The sequence below is a fragment of the Sapajus apella genome, unplaced genomic scaffold, assembly GCF_009761245.1.
Source record: "Sapajus apella isolate SASKATOON/1434 unplaced genomic scaffold, GSC_monkey_1.0 scaffold25, whole genome shotgun sequence".
Lineage (NCBI taxonomy): Eukaryota > Metazoa > Chordata > Mammalia > Primates > Cebidae > Sapajus > Sapajus apella.
The window spans coordinates 25,221,363-25,240,832 of NW_022436965.1; the positions used below are offsets into that span (position 1 = coordinate 25,221,363).

Sequence of the window (19,470 nt, forward strand, 5' to 3'; positions counted from 1 at the left end):
CTGTAGTGAGTCTGGGTGACAGAATGAGGCCCTGTCTCAAGTACAATACAATACAATACAATACAATGCAGTGCAATGCAGTACAATGCAGTGCAATGCAATGCTATGCTATGCTATGCAATTCTATGTAATGCAGTGCTAACCTCATCCTGGCAAACATATCCAGAAATAAGTAATAAATAATAATATCTGGGCACCCACAACCCTATCAAGTTGATACATAAAGTTCATCATGACAAAATACCTGATTCAAGAACCTATACAAATGCCACGTGGATTAGAATAACAAGGCAAGTCAATTGGATCACCACATAGTTGATTGACTTGTATATTTATTAAGCTTTGAACTGATAGACATTAATGGTAGAAGGTTGTCACAGAGTAGAATAGTCAGAAGCAGGAGTTTTGGAGTCTACCTGCCCAGGGTTTAAATTTTGACTATGCTGTGTACTCTTATTATACTAATCATAATCAAATAATTGAAAGGTACATATTTTAATTATTTGATTAATTACTTTCTATGTTAATAACAGTGATAAAAACAATAAACAATGATAAAGCTATAGCTTGAATATAATTGACAGTATTGAGAACTTAAAATAGTTGCTTTATTCTATAAAATTCGCTCCTAAAATAAGAAAGATTGGCTCCATTCTAAAATATTCTCAGTATACAAAATAGATCTTGTGACTTTTGTAACTAGAATCTTACAAAACAACATAATATGGTAAACAACTATTTCAAATTTAGAACTTTATGGAAAAGTAAGATATTAAGTTAGACTGACTTGAGTGGTTTGGTTAATGGACTCCACGATAATCTCAGATCTCAGTTTCTTCAGTCTCATGGAAATAATATTTGGCTAATTGAGCTAGGTTACAGTGAGGTTTGTTATTTTAAACTAATGAGAAGGTTTATGGATGAGTGTCTTTACAAACACACACAAAATGGATATGAATTCATTTTACCTTTTCTTTACATACACCTTCTAAAATCATGCTTATGGCCTATCATTTTCTATATTAGCGTGACTCATTTTTAAGCAAACACTTAAAAGGGTCTGCCTACTATATGCAAGGCACTACAGACTGGAGTATAAGACATAGTTCTTACCCCCAGAATCTTAATCCAGGAAATGATTCAATAAATTATTGCAGCAGCAAATAATGCTGATCGGTAGTACTTGTGGAAAACAAAGTTCTGCTCCATGCTTTGTCATTCACTTTCTGTTTAACCAGAGGTAAACACAGTTTTTCAGATCTCTAAATTACTTATTTACAAAATGATAACCTTGATAAAAATTACCTTGTTTTTATTCTTTACAATTTAAAAAAAAAAAAAACAAAACATTAAACCATAATTAAAGGAGTAAAGCTCACTGAAATCCTGCCACTAGTAATCATTTGGATCTTTCTGTGTAACTCTTTGCTCATGCTCTGGAGAGACACATGATTTATATTAATGGGGTTATGTCGCACGTTTCTGTTGTAGACCCTATTTTTAAAATAGCTTTTTTTAAGATCTCCTTTTTCTACCTGCTCATCCTCCAAACTAAACAACATTACCACCTTTTATTATGCCCACGTAACAATATACATACACAATAAAACATACCTATATTGAAGATTTGTATAAATTATAAAATTTTATATTGACTTGTTCTCACTTTAAAATACTTTCTGATACATTGAAGTCATTTGAAATATGATCTATCTTAATCTGTTTGATTACTGCATACACATCATAGCATGGATAGACTACAATTTCATTTCTCTGTTTATGAGTGTTTTATTTCAGTTTTAGCAATTGACAACACTGTGCAATAAACATCCTTGTATGTTCTAGTGCTTTTATTTCTGTGAGATAAATTCCCAGAAGTAGGATTGCTAGATCAAAAAATAAGCATATTTTTACTTTTAATATATATTGTCAGAACTTTCCAAAAATGCTATAATAATTTATATCTCCACAAGCAATATTTAAGAGTACTCTGTACATTGCAATCTAGCCAACTCATTTACATTTTCTCCAATGTGAAGGGTATAAAGTTGTTATTTTAATTTGCATTTCCATGATTGCTAATGAACTTGAGCATCTTTCCAGTGCTTACTGATGCCTAGACTTGTTCTTCATATTTATTATTTTTGCAGATGTCCTCCAGGGTAAACGTAAGGTCCCTCAGGTTCCTGGAGGCCACCGTGAGAAGAAAGCAAATGCTCAAGAGGGCAGGGCTACAGGTACCTCTACCCATTTTAACAGAAACCATTTATTTATTTAGTTCTTTGTAAAATTTGATTTGTAAAAATTCCTTGAGAACTATTAGACCAAATGCTTTCAGTATTCCTTCCCTGAGATTTTATGATGTTAAATAATCTTGTTTGTTAATTTCATTGTTACTATTATCCCAGCTAGATTTTACGTTAATTTTAGCCAGAATCTTCATCTTATATTCCCTTTGTATCAAAGGATAATATTAACACAGTTTTTACATTTTAACGTTAATTAGAATCACATGGAGAACTTGTTAAAAATGCGGATACTCAAATGCCAGTGCCAGAGATTGATTCAGAAGGTGAAGGGGTAATGTTTAAGAATCTGTATTTTTTTTATTTTTTTATTTTTTATTTTTTACTTTTTTTGAGACGGAGTTTCGCTCTTGTTACCCAGGCTGGAGTGCAATGGCGCGATCTCGGCTCACCGCAACCTCCGCCTCCCGGGTTCAGGCAATTCTCCTGCCCCAGCCTCCTGAGTCGCTGGGATTACAGGCACACGCCACCATGCCCAGCTAATTTTTTGTATTTTTGGTAGAGACGGGGTTTCACCATGTTGACCAGGATGGTCTCGATCTCTTGACCTCGTGATCCACCCGCCTCAGCCTCCCACAGTGCTGGGATTACAGGCTTGAGCCACCACGCCCGGCCAAGAATCTGTATTTTTGACAACCAATGACCATACTTTGAGATATTCTAGTATTTGGCACTTGGCTGGTGCTCAATAAATGTTTGGTGATTAACGGATTATCCTAACCTGGCATCAAGTTCTCCTTGAGCCTGTGTGCTTTGGTGAAGCTACATGTGTTGGCATTGAAAAGTTTAAAGTTCCATGCTGCAGTATAATTTCAGCCTTTGGAATGCAGTTCACATTTTCAGAAATAGGAGAAAGTCTTCATTTTCCAGGGGCAGGTGGGAGGTCAGAGAGAATAAACTCAGGCTCCCCTGTTCTATCAGTAATCTTCCCAGAACACCCATGCTGTGGTTCTAGTTTCTTGTCAAATAATTCCTCAGTCTGATCCTATTCCACACCACCATCACTAGCCAGAGGATGGGGCTATATAAAAAGAATTCAACTTCTGGGCTGAGAAAGCTAAAATTCATTGCAATAAAACCATCCCAGAGAAAATGCCAAAAAAGGAATCATATAAAGATTTATTTCTAAAAAGAAGTATACTAAAGTAATAAACTTTCTGAAAAGATGGGGCCTTTTCAATCTTACATTCTTTCCTCTAATCCTATCTGCATCCCAAGCACCCTGATTTACTCTGTCACTGGGTGATGGTACAAAGGGAAAGATTGCAGATCTAATTAGCATAATATGGATAAGCAAATGAGGCCTAATCAATTACGGTTCACACTTGCTTTCATCACTCGTGCCAACAGTCGGCAAATTCACTGACAGTTCAAATGCGACATTTTTAGAAGCCATCAGTAAATCAATAACAAGTGACAGTAATTTAGATGCACACTTCATTCTGCCTCCATTTCTGTCCAGGAGATGCAGCCTCAAAACCCAGAGACACCTGAGCTCAGCAGCCAAAGCCTTTCACCACTCGAATCTTACCTGTGAGCCAAGTGCGGGCATCCTGACTCTTGGCACCCTGCTCCCTACAACGGCTTGCAGGAAAGTTATGGTAAACATGATGACTAGAAGTTGTTTTTCTTTTCTTTTTTGCAGTCTGTATTACATTTTTGGAACAAGCCTGATGGCTGTATTTCTCAGGAGGCAATATGGTCTAGTAGTACATGCCACAGGGCAGCTGACCTGAATTCTTATCCTGGCTCCACTACTCACTACTTGCATAACCTGGGTGAAAATCACTTAATCTGTCTGTGCTACAACTGTACCATCTGTGGAACTGGGGGAGAGAGAGGGAGAATGCTAATATGTACCCTTATTTACCTCACAAGGCTGGGTTGGGGATTAAATGAGATGTCAATGGTGAACATACTTTTCATAAATATAAGGTCATTGGTAGAGCTTCAGGGAGAACAGAGTTTTAGCTTTCACAGTAAAGACAAATGGTCTGTTCTCTTGTCTGACATTTATAGTCATTTTAGTTTATTCCTATGGTATTCGTGTCAAAAATTCCAACCTTAATATGACTCTCATAAAAAGGCAGAACAGGAATTTTAAAGTTCAAATTCAATGTAGTAAAATAAAATCTAAGAAAGCCCGAGTTGGAAAGAACCTTAGTCATCACCATCGTCACCAGCACTGCCTTGTATTTCTCTAGTGCTTACAGTTCACAAACTGTAAAGGGCCCTTCACAAACAGGGTTTTTCTCTGGGCTTCATGCTTCAGGAATAATATTGAGCAACCGCAAATCAATCAGATGATGGAGACTCTGACATGCCACATAAAAATCTCCCTCCATAAGTACAAAGCCATTCCACTGCTTTGAGAGTAATGTCCATTTACCAGTTCTAAATCCAGTCAGGCAAGTGTTATTTCACTCCCATCTCTCCACATTGTCTACAAGGTCATCTTCTCTGAAATTCACATTTACTAGAACTACAACAACCCCTTATCCTATGTGGTTAGTCTCGTTATAATATTCATATAATAAATCCATATGTCCCCTACAGCTCGCTGCTCCCCATTTTTAGTGTATATAAATTAGTCCTTTAATGCTTAATTCTAGAGTCTAGAAAAGAGCTGTAATTCGAGTTGGTTAAATACATTCACTGAGTGCTGTATCCACTAGCTATTGTTACTAAATCGCTGTGCAACTACAAAAACTTACGAGCCTGGAAAAATAAAAATTTATTTCTCATATTCTGTCTTTGCAGCTCAGCTGGTCTTTCTTATATCTCTGTGGATGGCCTAGGGACTCTGTCAGTCTTGGCTGGAACGTCTTAGCTGGAGCAACTCTATTCATGATGTCTCTTCTCTTCATCCTCTTCCCGAGAATGACCCTCTCATAGTAATGTCAGAGGTGCAATAGCAAGGACGCCAGTCACACAAGCACTTTCCAAGTCTCTGCTACTGTCACAACTACTAAGATACCTTTGGCCACGGCACACCATATGGCCAAGCTAAGAGGTGGAGAATTACTTCCTGCCCACAGCAAGAGGGCACTGCCAAGTTATATAGCAAAAGATAAGGATATTTGAAGAGAAGAATAATTGTAGTCATAAATATGAGTACCTTATATGGAAAAGTCTTGTGTCAGTTTCTATAGAAAATACAAATGTAAGTGAGAAGACATTTCTCATGTAGGATCTTACAATCTAGTAGTGAATATGAGAGTATTTCATATAAGGAAATAAAAACTATATTCTCATATTATATATGAGAAAAGCTCTTAAAAAGATGTTATTGGAGATGAATTTCAATGAACAAGTAGGATGTTAACAACCAAAAAGAGAATAAGAGACTGTTCTACGTGGTAAGGCCCTCTTGAGAGATAGCAAACAGAAGAAAAAGCGGGGACATGCCCAGAAAGCAATCAGAAATCCGAGATGGCTATCGATAAAGTATGTGAATTCTAGTAAATGACCAATGCAGCCAGAAAAGGTTAGGCTCAGTATTTTTAGCATCTCAACGATTTCACTAAAGCTCTCACTTCTGTTATTACATTGCCTATACTGCCTATGACTAAATTCCAACGAAACAAAGCACACACGCATATTTAAGGAGAAAGAATTTCTCTACAAATACGAGATTAAGAGATTTATATTCTATCTCTCCCTCCCTCTCTCTCTCTCTCTCTCTCTTTCACCAAGAGCCAAGCCTAAATGATGCTGTGGGTGTACCATCAGTGTAACACCTTCCCTAACTTTTTAAAGAAACGTTTCATCTGAGAACATCTGCATTTGCCTGAAACATATTTTCCCAGGGTAGTACTTGACTTTAAGCTGACGAGAGATATCAAACTTTTTTTCACAGATTCTTTGACATACTTGAACATTATTGAACAAATGTCAGTTCTGTCTCTCTCTTGAATCGTGTCAATCTGAATTGAAAATGTGCTGACTTTTTTTTTCAGCATCATCACTCTGTGTTTCTATGCCAGCGTGCAATTGAACATGACTGGCCATACTGGTCACTTCCATTCCCTGGAAGGTTTAAGTTAGTTCTCACACCCACACTTTCAGAACCCAACTTCTCAGAGCCATGCAGAATCATACCTGAAAAATATGAGGGAACGATTACCATTATTTTCTTAGTATAAAGATGTAGTTGCTGATAGGATTACAGATGATAATGTCACTAATATAGTTCAGTTTTGTAAGTGAAATGAATACTGCAGGCTTTGTGCAAACAGTGTATCTTATCTCTTACAATATTACTCAAATTCACTAATTTTCTTGGTTGAGGAAAGGGCCTCGTTAACAAATAATAATTGGAATTATAAAATTCTTCTAAAATATAAGCTTTTAAATCTTGCAGTCGTATAGTGACCTCTACCAAGCTACAAAATGTTTTAAAGTAGAAGATGTGTTAATAAGTCAACAATAGTAAATAAGAAGAATACGTGCCATTGATTAACTGTTTACTACTGTTCATGTGCTACACTAATTGTTTTGTATACGTAAGAGGACCCTATTTAGTCCTCTTACTTGTAAGAATGGTACTGTTCTCATTCCTATTTCACAGGAGGTAAGACCGAGGCTAGATAAGTAACTTGCCCAAACCATGCAACTGGTAAATAGTAAACAATAACTTTGTCTGACTCAAAAATCCCATTTAGATTTATTCAACAAGGGGCGTGCCTACTACATACCGGGTACTATTCTAGACTGAGGATCTTACAGTGAACAGAACAAAGAAAAATCCCTGTCCTCATAGAACTTAGTTTGTAGTCTATATTATACATTTTCATAAGCAGTAGAAACAGTATCGCACAATTTAGTAGATTGGTGTTCTTCCACATATTAATTAACCTATTTATTTAATCTTCATTATTAAATTATAAGTTCCTTATAGGCTTATAAGAAGTATATAATTCTTTTAATTTTCCTATAGCACAGTGAAGTGATGATAGATTGTGCTTTTCAATATGTACTTTTTAAACTATTTTTTCATTCTTTCCTTTTATTTTCTTTCCTTTTTTTTTTTCTTTCCATTAGCAAACCCTTGAGAAATCACCAGTGTAGGGCTGTTTTATTGTCTGAAGTTGCTGCTGATTCATTGTAGGGGCAGCAGGAAACGCGATTAATCCAGGTCTCCAGGGTGTCTACATAACTTTCACTTCCAGATGTTGTGCTGATTTGAATCGTGGGTGTCCAATGCCAACATCTAGAGAATAACTTAGAAAGTAGGTTCTCTAAACATTTAGTACCATATTAAAAAACTGTAATGGTGTGATGTCAAAGAAATCCTTTGCATCTCTTGCACTTATTTCTCCTTGTAGTGTACTTCAGCAGGGGGAAGAGTTAGAGGGAAGAGATAAAATGATACCTGACCTCTTTAAGTGATATATTCCTTTTCCTTTTAAACAGAGTGTCAAAGGAAGCTGTGCCCTTGTTCAATTATTTTATTTTCAGTATTTTGGCAACTATAATGACAAATAAAAGATTATCTGATTTAAATACTATTTTAAAACAATTTCTAATAAAGAGATTAAATAATCACTTCTCTCTTGGTCTTTACAGAGATGTTTAAAAGGACCAGTGATGGCTTGAATTCCAGCAATGTGGCAGACTAAACAGCTAGGTATGTCCTCTCAGTTCAGAACACTTTTGGACTGAAAGCCAATGTCAACACCATGTCAAATTTTTGAGATGCTTGGAAAGCAGGACTTTGAGGGAAATTTAAAGTAATGCTTATAATTAAAAGAAGACAGAGGAAAAATTAACAAGTTACATGTCTAGCCTGGGTTATATAGCAAGACCCCGTCTCTACAAAAAATAAATAAGTTAGCTGGGTGTGGTGGCACACACCTGTGGTCCCAGCTACTTGGAGGCTGAGGCAGGAGGATTCCTTGAGCTCAAGAATTCAAGGCTGCAGTAAGCTATGATTATGCCACTGTATTCCAGTCTGAGTGACAGAGACAGGCCTCATCTCAAAAAAAAAAAGTTAGAAAAATATATAATATAACCCTCAAAAGCAGAAAGAGAAGAAAAAAAGTAAGAGCTGAACTAATGAAATAAAAAGCAAACATACAACAGGAAGGATCAAAACCCAAAAATTTGATTTCTTGTGAAGCCTAGTAAAATTGACAAACCATTTGCAAAACTGGTTACAGAAAACACACACACACACACACACACACACACACACACACGAGAAAGCCCAGGACAGAAAAAGAAGGTCCCAAAACGTAGTATCACACTATTTGAAATAAATGGGGAATATGACTACAGATGTATCAAAGTCTAAATAAATAGATATTATGACAATTTTATACCAATATATTGGTAAAATTATTAGAAAATGTATTAGAAAAATAGAAAATACTCCCCCCTTTAGAAAAATCTTCTTATATTGACTCAGCACACACACACTCCTATAATACAATGCAGACCATACAGGTTGTTAAATATTGAAACATCTTTTAAATATTTCTTGTTTCAATCTTCTGAAATGGAACACACATGGTTTTGGGTTTTGTTTTTGAGACAGAGTCTTGCACTGTCGCCCGGGCTGGAGTGTAATGGCATGATCTCAGCTCACTACACCCTCCACCTCCCGGGTTCAAGCGATTCTCTTGCTTCAGCCTCCCTAGTAGCTGGGATTACAGGCGCCTGCCACCAAGTCTGGCTAATTTTTATATTTTTAGTAGAGACAGGGTTTCACCATGTTGGCCAGGCTCGTCTCAAACTCCTGATCTCAGGTGATCTGCCTGCCTCGGCCTCTCAAAGTGCTAGGATTACAGGTGTGAGCCATTGCACCCGGCCTACATGTGACTTTTAAGAGCCTCTACCTTGGTCCCTAAGTATCTCCTGAGCCACGTTTGCCCCTCCTCAAGGACCACTCCCTAAGCCTCTCTATAATCCACTAACTTAAGATTAATTCTAGGCACAGAGGGGAACTTCAAGATTCTCTTTTAGGGCCATTGGTTGGTATCCCTCCTGACTAGTCCAGTGTCTGATCCAGATCACCAGCAACAAATTTCGTCACTTTTGCCTATAGCAATTAATTAAAATGAAATTATAATTTACAACATACCCATCAAAAACACAGCAGTTCCAGAAGATTTTACAAATGAGTCCTACCAAACATTGAAGAAATTGGTAAATTCATGCAGTTTTTCATATTTCTTTAGACTATAAAAAGAGAGAACATTGCCTACTTCATTCTACAGTACTAATCTATCCACAAATTCAAAATGAGACACACAAATTACAAAGACATGAAAATCACATGACAACTTTATTCACAAATTTAGGTAAAAAATTTGTAAACATAATATTAGCAAACCAAACCCAGAAATATATTTTGGAGATGATTACATTATTAAGAAAATAGATTTATTCCAAGACTGCAATATAGTTTCAGTATTAGAAAGCTCATTAATGTGATTTATCATTTTAAGAGAATAAAAGCAAAACTATTTTCAATAGATACAGAAAACTAGCTTGGTAAAATCTAGCTGATATTCATGATTTTTAAAAATAGAATCATAGAAAATTTGGAAAAGATGGGATTTCCTTCATCTGGTAAAAAATATATGCCCAAAACTATAGCAAACTCCATGTTTCATGGTAAAATATTAGAAGCATTTTTTTTTTCAAATTAAAAACAAGATTTTAAAAAGCCTACTGTCAACATGTCAGTCAACATAGTACTGGAACACAGACAGCTAAATTTGACTACAGAAAATGTAACAGATACCAAGATTGTGAAAAACAAAACTACATTGTTACTATTTTAGATAACATGATTATCTACATAGAACCCCCCCCAAAATTGAGGTTAATTACTAGAATTATTAAGACAATTTAATGATGCATCCAGTAATAAGATAAATTTGCAAAGCTCAATTGCATGGGCTATAGAGTAAGAAAACATTATAACACATTTTATAGACAGATAGAGATATATACCATACTTTTATTATTATAACAAGTACAAAGAATAAATACATTAAAAGTTGTACAAGACAAAACCTTACGGATAAAATTATAAAATGTTGAAATGCATTAAAGAAACCCCTCATAAATGGAAGGGTACATCTTACTGACTTATAGATGCTAATTCTCCCCAAATTATTCATCTTTCTTCACATTCAATTCAATTTCAAATAAAATTCTATAGGTTTTTTTGTTTTCTCCTAGCAAGCTGTTATCTATAGGTATTTTTCCAGCTGATTCTACTATTTATATCTAAGAATAAAACTTTAAAAATAGCCAGTACGTTAATGCAGAACAATGACAAAGTTGTGGATCTGGCTGTAATCAATAATTATTATTGTAAAGTCTGATAAGACAGTGTAGTTTTGGGATAGAAACAGGTAAATAAATGCAGTCAAATGAAGATTCTATGTACGTAGAGACTTGTTAAATGACAGAGCTGGCTTTGAAAATCAGTGACTAAAACAGACTCTACTCAATAAGCAATGTGGAAACAATTAGTGGCCCATATGTAAAAATATGAAATTGGATACCTATTTCCTACTAGTTGCAAATATCAGTTGTGCTAAAGTTATGACCTTAATGAAAAAGGCAAAATTTAAAACTTTTTAAACGTAGGAGACTTTGTACCTGTAGAATGGAAAAGATTTGTTAAAATAAACTCAAAAAGCAAAATTTGTTTAAAAATGGATAGATTCAAATATATTAAAATTAAAATTTGCTTTCAACAAATGACACCATAAAGAAAGTGAAAGAGGCAAGCCGCAAGTAGGAAAAAAAAATGTCGGCAACACATATCATAATAATGGATTTATGTTCAGGAGAAAAAACACAAAAACAGAAAATTCAAATTCAAAAAGAAGTAGACAAAATACCAATAGGAAATTTGACAAAAAGTCATGACCACCCAATTTCAAGAAGAGAAACTATCAATGGTCAATAAACATATGAGAAGATACTAATCTCCTTAATTACTAAGAAAATATAAATTAAAATCCCAGTGAGATACAACTATATAACCCATTGATTAACAAAAATTTAAACGACAATACTAAAACTTGGCAAGAATGTATAATGAGAAGTTTTATACTCTGTTGATTGGAGGATAAATTGGCACAATTACATAGGAAAATAATCTAGAAAAGTTCAAGATGTGTGTAGACTCTGCAACCTAGCGATTCTACTCTAGAAGACATCTACAAGAATGTTCAGAAAACCAATGTTTGTAATAAAAAAATTAACTAATTCTGGTATATACAAACCAGGAAATATTATACGGTAAAAATGAATGAATATAGCTACTTAATAATTTCAATGAATCTCAAAAACATAATATCAAGTAAAACATTGAAACTGTAAAATATATACAGCATGATTTCATTTATATAGGAATCAAAAACAGAAAAAAGTAAATAATTTATTGTTTAGGGAGACATACATGTGTAAAAGCAACAAGAAGAGTTATTAACACAAAATTCAGACTGTGGTTAACCCAAGCAGGGACAGTGGGAGTGCGATTTGCAAAGGGCATATAGAATGCTAAGAGGTCTTGGTATTCTATTTTGTATGCAGTCTTATCGGTACCCAAGTTCATTTCAATATTTTTCTTTAAATTCTAAATATATGTTATAAACTTTCTTCTTTGTGGATGATATATTTCATCATAAAAAATTTTTAATATCATGAAAATCCCATGTTGAAATATCTTATGAGTCTCAAAAGAAAAACCTTGGTGATTGCCTATCAAGGCACAGTAATTCAGTGTAAGAAATAAACTCAGAGGCAATGTGCAGAAAATACAACTTATACCGAAGAACCCTGTTACACAGGCTGGGCAGCCAGGCACAGAAGTGAAATGCAATTTTAGAGTAGCTTAAATCTACACATTAAAAAAAGACAAAAATATATATATTGGTTTCAGAGTGGAAACACAAATTTACATTTGAATGAGATTATTTTGCACAATCAAATCACAAGGGTGAAAACGTTCATAGATCTGTCTGTGGACTCTGAACACAACCGTGAACTCCTCCACAGGACTCAGGCACGGCATTCAGCACTTGCCCTAGAACAAGAACCCTGGGAAGCCTGGTCTGGGAGAAAGAAACAGCTGGCAATTACAAGTCCAGGGGAGAGGGTTAACCCACAGCTGGTGGAAATCAACCAAATGACTAAGAAGACAAAGGAAAGCATGGGGGAGGTGCAGAGAGACAGACCAAGAGGGGAAAGGAGTTGACTAAATTACACCAGACATCCATATAAATTAAGCTTTGTTAAAACGGTGCTATGGTTCTGATTCTAACCAATACTAATTTATTGGTTAGATAGGTTCTTATAGCTGAGAAGAGCTCAAGGTACAGGGAAGCAGAATGTTCCCTGGGCTCTGGACAATGAGTATGTGAAGCTTCCCATATTCTCCTCTTCTTCCTTCCCCTCATTCTCCCATTCCCAAAGAAGTCTACCTGTTTGTCTACATGAAGCCCCTGGAACCAAGCAGCCTGAAAAACAAAGACATGAGTCAGTGGCTCTAGTGATGCAGTTCCACCTAAACTGATCTGGCTTTTAGGCTTTGCTATTAAGAAAACATTTCTTACTGTCAAATGCAACAGACTAAAATACATTTTGTTAAAGAGAATGTTTTACCACTGAGGCACTAAAACCTAAATGGGCCACATTTCTGAAAGATCTATAAAGTTTAGGAGGAATTAAAGGAGAAATATATCAGCATTTATGGAAGATTAATGGGAGACTGCAAAATGTGAAATATAATGTCCTTAAATTAGTCTGGGAAAAAGGAAATGGAGCAAAGTGTTGAGAAAAGGGGGATGAAATACAGAAAGGAAACTCTTAGACTGAACATCAGGGAAATGACAGGCAGAAAGAAATCTACAATGATACAGGGACTTTCCCAAGGAAAGGAAAGAAGTGGCCCAGAGGAGACAGATCATTCTAAGGGTCCACTGTCAGGGCTGGGTGAATGAAATGATCTGTTTGTAGTGTATCTTCCATCTTTAATGTCTCATTCCTGTCAAACCACACCAACTATCTATCTTATACTAGGACATTTCATCAAAGTAGTGTCATTCCTGGGGTGGGCAAATTGACCTTAGGATAAAATGAAAATTCCAAACTTACTCACACAGTCAAACAAGAACTCCTCTCCCAAGGGAGCCTTCTTGACTAATGCACCTTGACTAATTCCTAAGGATTTTCTTTAGGAGGTTAGGGAGGGGGTGGCAGCACCGAGGGGCAAGATAGGGGACGGATTGTTTTGCTTTAAACAAAAATAAATAACATCTTGGATTTTTGATAAAACCAAAAAAATTCACGGACTTAGAAGGTTAGAACCTCTGATAAATCAGAATGGACCTAATAAAAAACTCAGGGCAGTTAAGTTGTATGATTTTTGTTTTTATTTATTTTTCCAAATGAAGAAAAAAGTAATACTTCCCAATATGCTGAAGAGCCAATGAGAAATTTAAAGTGAAAATGCTTTATTAACTGTAAACAGTAAAATGTTCAACATAGAGAGCTTCTTTGGAGTCTAGACAATATACATTGTATAATAGTTCAATTAGACCATAAGCTTCCTTTCTAAAAAATGTTCCATGCAGTGATTTTCCTAACCTACCCAAAACAATACCTCTACACAAGAATGAATGAATGCTTTCTATATGTTCATGTCCTAAACACTCATTCACTATGTACAAAAGCCCCATAAAATGGACATTGTTTCTATCTTCGTTTTCCAGAGGAAACAAAAACTTAAAGAGATTAGCTGATTTGCTGAAGGTCAAACAGTGATATTAATAGCAAAAGGATCCCAGGCCAGTTCTGCCACTCAATAACTGTGTGACCTTGGGAAATGTTCATTTCAAAAGATGGCATCTGCCTCTTGAGATTATTAGGAGTGATTACATGAGATAATATACATAGAGTACTTGGCACTAAGTAAACAGACAATACACCTTAATTTATATTTTAATTAATTGTAGAAAATAACCAGTATCGCCTATGAAAATCTTGAAAAAATATAAAGCCCTGAGCTCTACTCCAACTCAGTTCTACAGTGTCAGAATCTCTGAGAGTGGGACCCATTAATTTTTATTTGAAAAAGTTTCCTTCCAAGGGATTTTGTTACAGTAGTGCAGAACCTGGTATTTAGAAACCACTGAAATCTGTATTTTGGCCATAGGAGCTCAGTGGAACAGACCCGGAGGCTGTGGTGGTTGAAATACGCAAAGACATGAAATCAACTTAAATGCCCAACAATGACAGACTGGATAAAGAAAATCTGTACATATACACCATGGAATACTATGTGGCCATAAAAAAAGAATGAAATCATGTCCTTTCCAGGGGTATGGATGGAGCTGGAGGCCATTATCCTTCGCAAACTAACATAGAAACAGAAAACCAAATACCACATGTTCTCATTTATAAGTGGAAACTAAATGATGAGACCACACACTGGGGCCTATCAGAGGGTGAGGGTGGGTGGACAGAGAGGATCAGGAAAAATAATTAGTGGGTACTCAGCTTAATACCTGGATAATGAAATAATCTGTACAACAAACCTCCACAACACAAGTTAAAAAAAAAAAAAAAAAAGAAGAACTATTACCTCCTGAAGACGTGGGCTGAATCTGCCCCTTTAGAATGCATACTATGTAGACAGATTGAGGGAAGTCAACAAAGCACAACCCAGTAACTAGCCACCTGGTCATGAGCATTGTCTCCGATCTCACTTGTAGACTAAGCAGCAATGAAACAGATCCAACCCAGGCTGCTTGATTTCCCATGCATGTGATGGTTGGATTGAAACTCTGTGGGCTAGAAAGAAAAGCACTCTTGGAGGAGAGCTGCTATCACTGGGTTCTAAGTGCTTGTGGTCTTGAAAGCCCATCTCACCTAAAACTAAGGTTGGGGCAAAGTCTGCGGTCACTGCTGGCCTTAGTGCCCTAATCTGGAAAATGAACAAGTTAAGTGATCCCATGACCCTTCCTGCTGCAATGTTCTGTGAGTTTAAGACCTATTGATATTTATACTAAGACTTTCTAAGTGGTGTGTACGGTGGATGAAGAGAGGCAGAGGTCGGGCAGATTCCTGACTGAAGCTACTTCTTATGAGTGAAGCATCAGCAATGTCAGGAACCCAGATTCCATTTGATCAACACAATTGCCTTTTCCCCTTTCCTGTGGATTCTGATTCTTTTGCCTTTGTTTCTGCTGGCTTTCCAGCAGGACTCCCTCCTCCTCTGTGCCCTGAAAACCAGTCAGCAGGATCCCCCTGGATTATCTCATCCCTACCCTTCCACCATGCATTTTCTCTCCTGTGTGTTTATCCTATTTAGAGCTGCGCTTGTTGTGCTTGAAATTTGACCCTCTCTTTTGTTCGGCAAATCAGCAGCACTTCCCCTGATCCATGTATCCACACTGGTGGTAAATTGGGACTATTGTCTTCCAGAGTCCTTTGGAGCTGCTGAGTTTTGGAAATCCATTTATTCTGTATTTGCATATGTATGTTAGTGAACATTCAAGCATCTCATCTACATAAGCAAAAGAACATCTGTTTTGCTTTCTTAACTAGTATTGATCATAGATTTTTCAGGGGCTTTATTGCTAGGCTCCTTGGTATCTAATCCCAACGTGTATTACAGAGCCACCTCCTGGCCAAAAGAAAGAAAGAAAGCAGAGAAGTGCTGTTTGTGAAGATAGCCGAATAGGGGGACACTGGGACCTGGGCAGCCCTAAATATAAACCACGAGTCCCTCAGACTTTAAGGCAGTAGGGGGCTCCTTGTCAGTGAAATTCTAGGCCTCCAGCTTTAGCGGCAGCAGATATCATAGTCACAAGCAAAAAAGCCCTGTTTAGGATGGATGATTTTGCTCTTAGTGACGTAGGAGCTCAGGAAAGCATCACTGGTTCTATTCCCCAAGGTCACAGAGATTTTATTTTGACCCCAAATCCATGAACTGTCACCTGCTGTACTTCTAAGACCAAAATACAATTTCCACTTCTCTGTTTGCTCAACATAACACACCACTAGCATTCCTGGTGCAGAATTGTGAACCAGAGAGGCAATTATGCAATCATTGAAACTGGAGAGGGGAAATATGTAACTATTTTTTAAAGAATAGTTAACTATATAGAGAAGGCACTGAGCTAGGAGTCTGAACATATGCCTTCTAGCCTTGCTCTGCTGCTCCAGAGATGAGTGAGTTGCCCCATGCTTGCTCCTCTGGGCCTTAGCTTTCTCACTGTCATGGATGAGTTACAAAATCTCTAAGACCCCCCTATTTTTCAATCTTCCCCTTCATCAAAATGAGGCCTGCATAGCCAAGGAGTTTCAATGAGGCCTGCAGAGCTAAGGAGTTTCAATAAGGTCTGCACAACCAAAGAGTTTCTTGCCTCAATATCCTGCATGGAACAGATTTTCACAGAATCAATGTTTCTGCTACGGAATAATTATTAACTTCCCAGACCACATCAGGTCAACTTCTTCACTCTTTGAGAACACTTTTGACAACTTAGGCTAAATTCGACATGTTTTAGCAGAAATAGGGACTTAAATGAAACACATTTACAAAGGCTTCCAGAAACCTAGTTTGCAGAATACTAGGCCAAGAAAAGATCTCACATCCCTGTTTAACTTCTTAATTTTACAAGTGCTGGAACTGAGGTCCAGAGGGGGCACACTCTCCATCAGAGGCAGATTCAGAACTGAAGGCTGTATCTTCTAACCCCTGAGCTTACCCTTTGCCATCTCGACTCCTCGCTGCATATCTCTTCCCTTTTGAAGTCACTGACATGTAGGTCAGAGGAGTTCTCATGTCACTGGCATGAGTGAGAGGGATGTGTCAGCCCTTGAGAAATCTCTCCTCCCCAGGAGAGCAAGGCAAGGACACAAGAGAAGAGAGACATATGTAGGTGAGCCCAGAGAATCAGGTTTTCTTAGAAATAAAACTTTGAACTTCAAGGGCAAGAAATGCACCCTTTTAATTTTTAAATTTCCCCTTCCTCGGTCTCAGGCACAGCCCCTGACGCAGAGCAGATTCAATGAATACAAGATGACCGAGTGAAGCAGGAACAGTGGCTAACTCTCTGTCCCTGAGGGACAATGTATGGCAGAACTGACTTTTAGCTTTCTCCAAAAGAGTAGTGCAGGCTAGAGCAGAGTCTCCTTGACCATCATATGTTAAAGTTACTTAGACCTCCCTTGTCCTTATTTTCCAACTTACCCAGCATGGATTCCATACTGTGACACCATAACCACTCCCTTTCCGTTAACCTCAACTCCTTTACCTCTTGCTGCATCTATTATAAGTACCTGGTTCATTTCACCAGCACCTAAGCAGCTGAACGTTGCTGGAGCGAAACACATAAACACGCATGCACACACACATGCACACACACACACACACACACACACACACACACAGGTGTGCTTTTCTTTTACTTAGCATTATCAATTTGGGTACACAGAACTATCAGGCAATCCTGCTAGTTTCTAAATAAATTCACTTGTTTCTTTTCCAGAAAGACTATTATTTCACACCTCTTTTCTCCAGCATCCTTTCTGCTCCAACCCCATTTTCAACATGTGACTGCACCTTTCTTCCTAGAGAAAAACTGATAGAAACATGATTGCTACCTCATTCCCTACTAGCCAACCCATCAACCTGCCTGCTCTCATCCTCATAGGTTCTGCCTTCTTCTTATCACAAAGAAGTGTCCCTGCTCACACCTTGGAGTCCATTCTTTCTCATTAGTCAATCACTTCTCCCACTCTGAAAAACATCTTTTGCTCTTCCACCATCAATTTCTTCCTCTCTATTAGATCATTACCATGAGGATATAAACCTTAACACCATGCAAAAATGTCATCTTTCTAAGGAAGAAAGACCCTCACAAAACTCTCCCCTTAAGTCTGAATCTGCAGCAGCCTTCATCTCATTTCTTTGCTTTCCTTCATAGCAAAATGCCTGAGAAAAGTTGTAAGAAGTTGCTTTTCTTATGAGTGCAGTTGCTGCCTCTACCTTCTCATATTCCATTTCCTCTGGGCTTGAGTTTCCATCTCTGAGCCCTGAAACAGAGCTCTTTAGAGTTGCCACTTCCATCTTGCCCTAATCCAATGGGTGGCTCGCTTTATCTCATTCGGATTCTACCCAGTATTCAACTTAGTTCATCACAACCTCCTTCCTCACACACTTTCTTGTCTTAAGGCCTCCAGGGTGTGGCATTCACCCAGTTTTCCTCTGACCTCCCTATCCTCTCAATCCCTTAACTGATATTTCTTTCTCTGCAACATCCTTAAATATTGTAGCCCTTCAAGGCTCTAAAGGATCTGCTGTGTGTTGTGAATACCATATATACGTTCAGGCCTCTCGAAACTGTATTTCCAGCCTGGACCTCTCTGTTGAAGTTGTAAATCCAAGTGCTGATTTGGCAACACACCTCTTAATGACTAACCGGTATCTCAATCATAACATGACCAAAACACAGCACTTATTTTTTCACCCTCAACCAACAAGCCTGCACCTCCCTATTCTTCCCCATTTTAGCAAACGACAACATTGTTCACTCAATTAGTTAGGCACGAAACCCCATCTTTGTCTTTGATTGCTCTTTTTCACTTCACACTCCACGTTTAAAATGTCAGTGTGTCATATCAAAAATATTTCCAAAATATATCTAGGACCCAGCTACTTCCTATCACTTTCTGTGTAACAACTTTATTTCAAGTGAATGAATGAATGAATAATGTGATGGTACCTACAGAGAAAAGGGTGTCTGGTATAAAATTTTTCATGGTTCCTGTGGTATAATGTCAGATCAGCATGAAGGGAGAGTTTATGAGATGTAGGCTCTGATATCTATTTGCATCCTGGAAGAGGTCACGCTGCTGCCATAATTCATTGGGTCTTTGGCTGAAAGCAATTTAAAAATTGAGTCCAGGCAGGTATACAAAGAAATTTTTCAGTTTCGAACCATGTTCTGTTTAACCCTCTCCATTTCTATGTGCTGCAGACATCCAGCTTTTTACAAGGATTAACATCCTTTCCCGACATTTAGCTAAGATAGCAGTGTGAGGCTTCTGCTTTCAGGCAACTTTGTTCAGAAAGTAGATTTATCCTCCATTATTTGGAACAAATAAAATAACAGGGAAAATGTAT

At 37.3% G+C, this 19,470-nt stretch overlaps 1 long non-coding RNA gene across 1 annotated transcript in view; it reads left to right on the plus strand.

The window, feature by feature from the left end:
* Positions 1-5,425: 5,425 nt before the first annotated feature.
* The window catches only part of LOC116560242, a 65,415-nt gene continuing 51,370 nt past the window's right edge, over positions 5,426-19,470 (plus strand). Inside the window, exons 1-3 of the long non-coding RNA XR_004272872.1 lie at positions 5,426-5,437; positions 5,789-5,793; positions 7,875-7,935. This is a non-coding gene — a long non-coding RNA (uncharacterized LOC116560242). The remainder of the gene's footprint in view (positions 5,438-5,788; positions 5,794-7,874; positions 7,936-19,470) is intronic.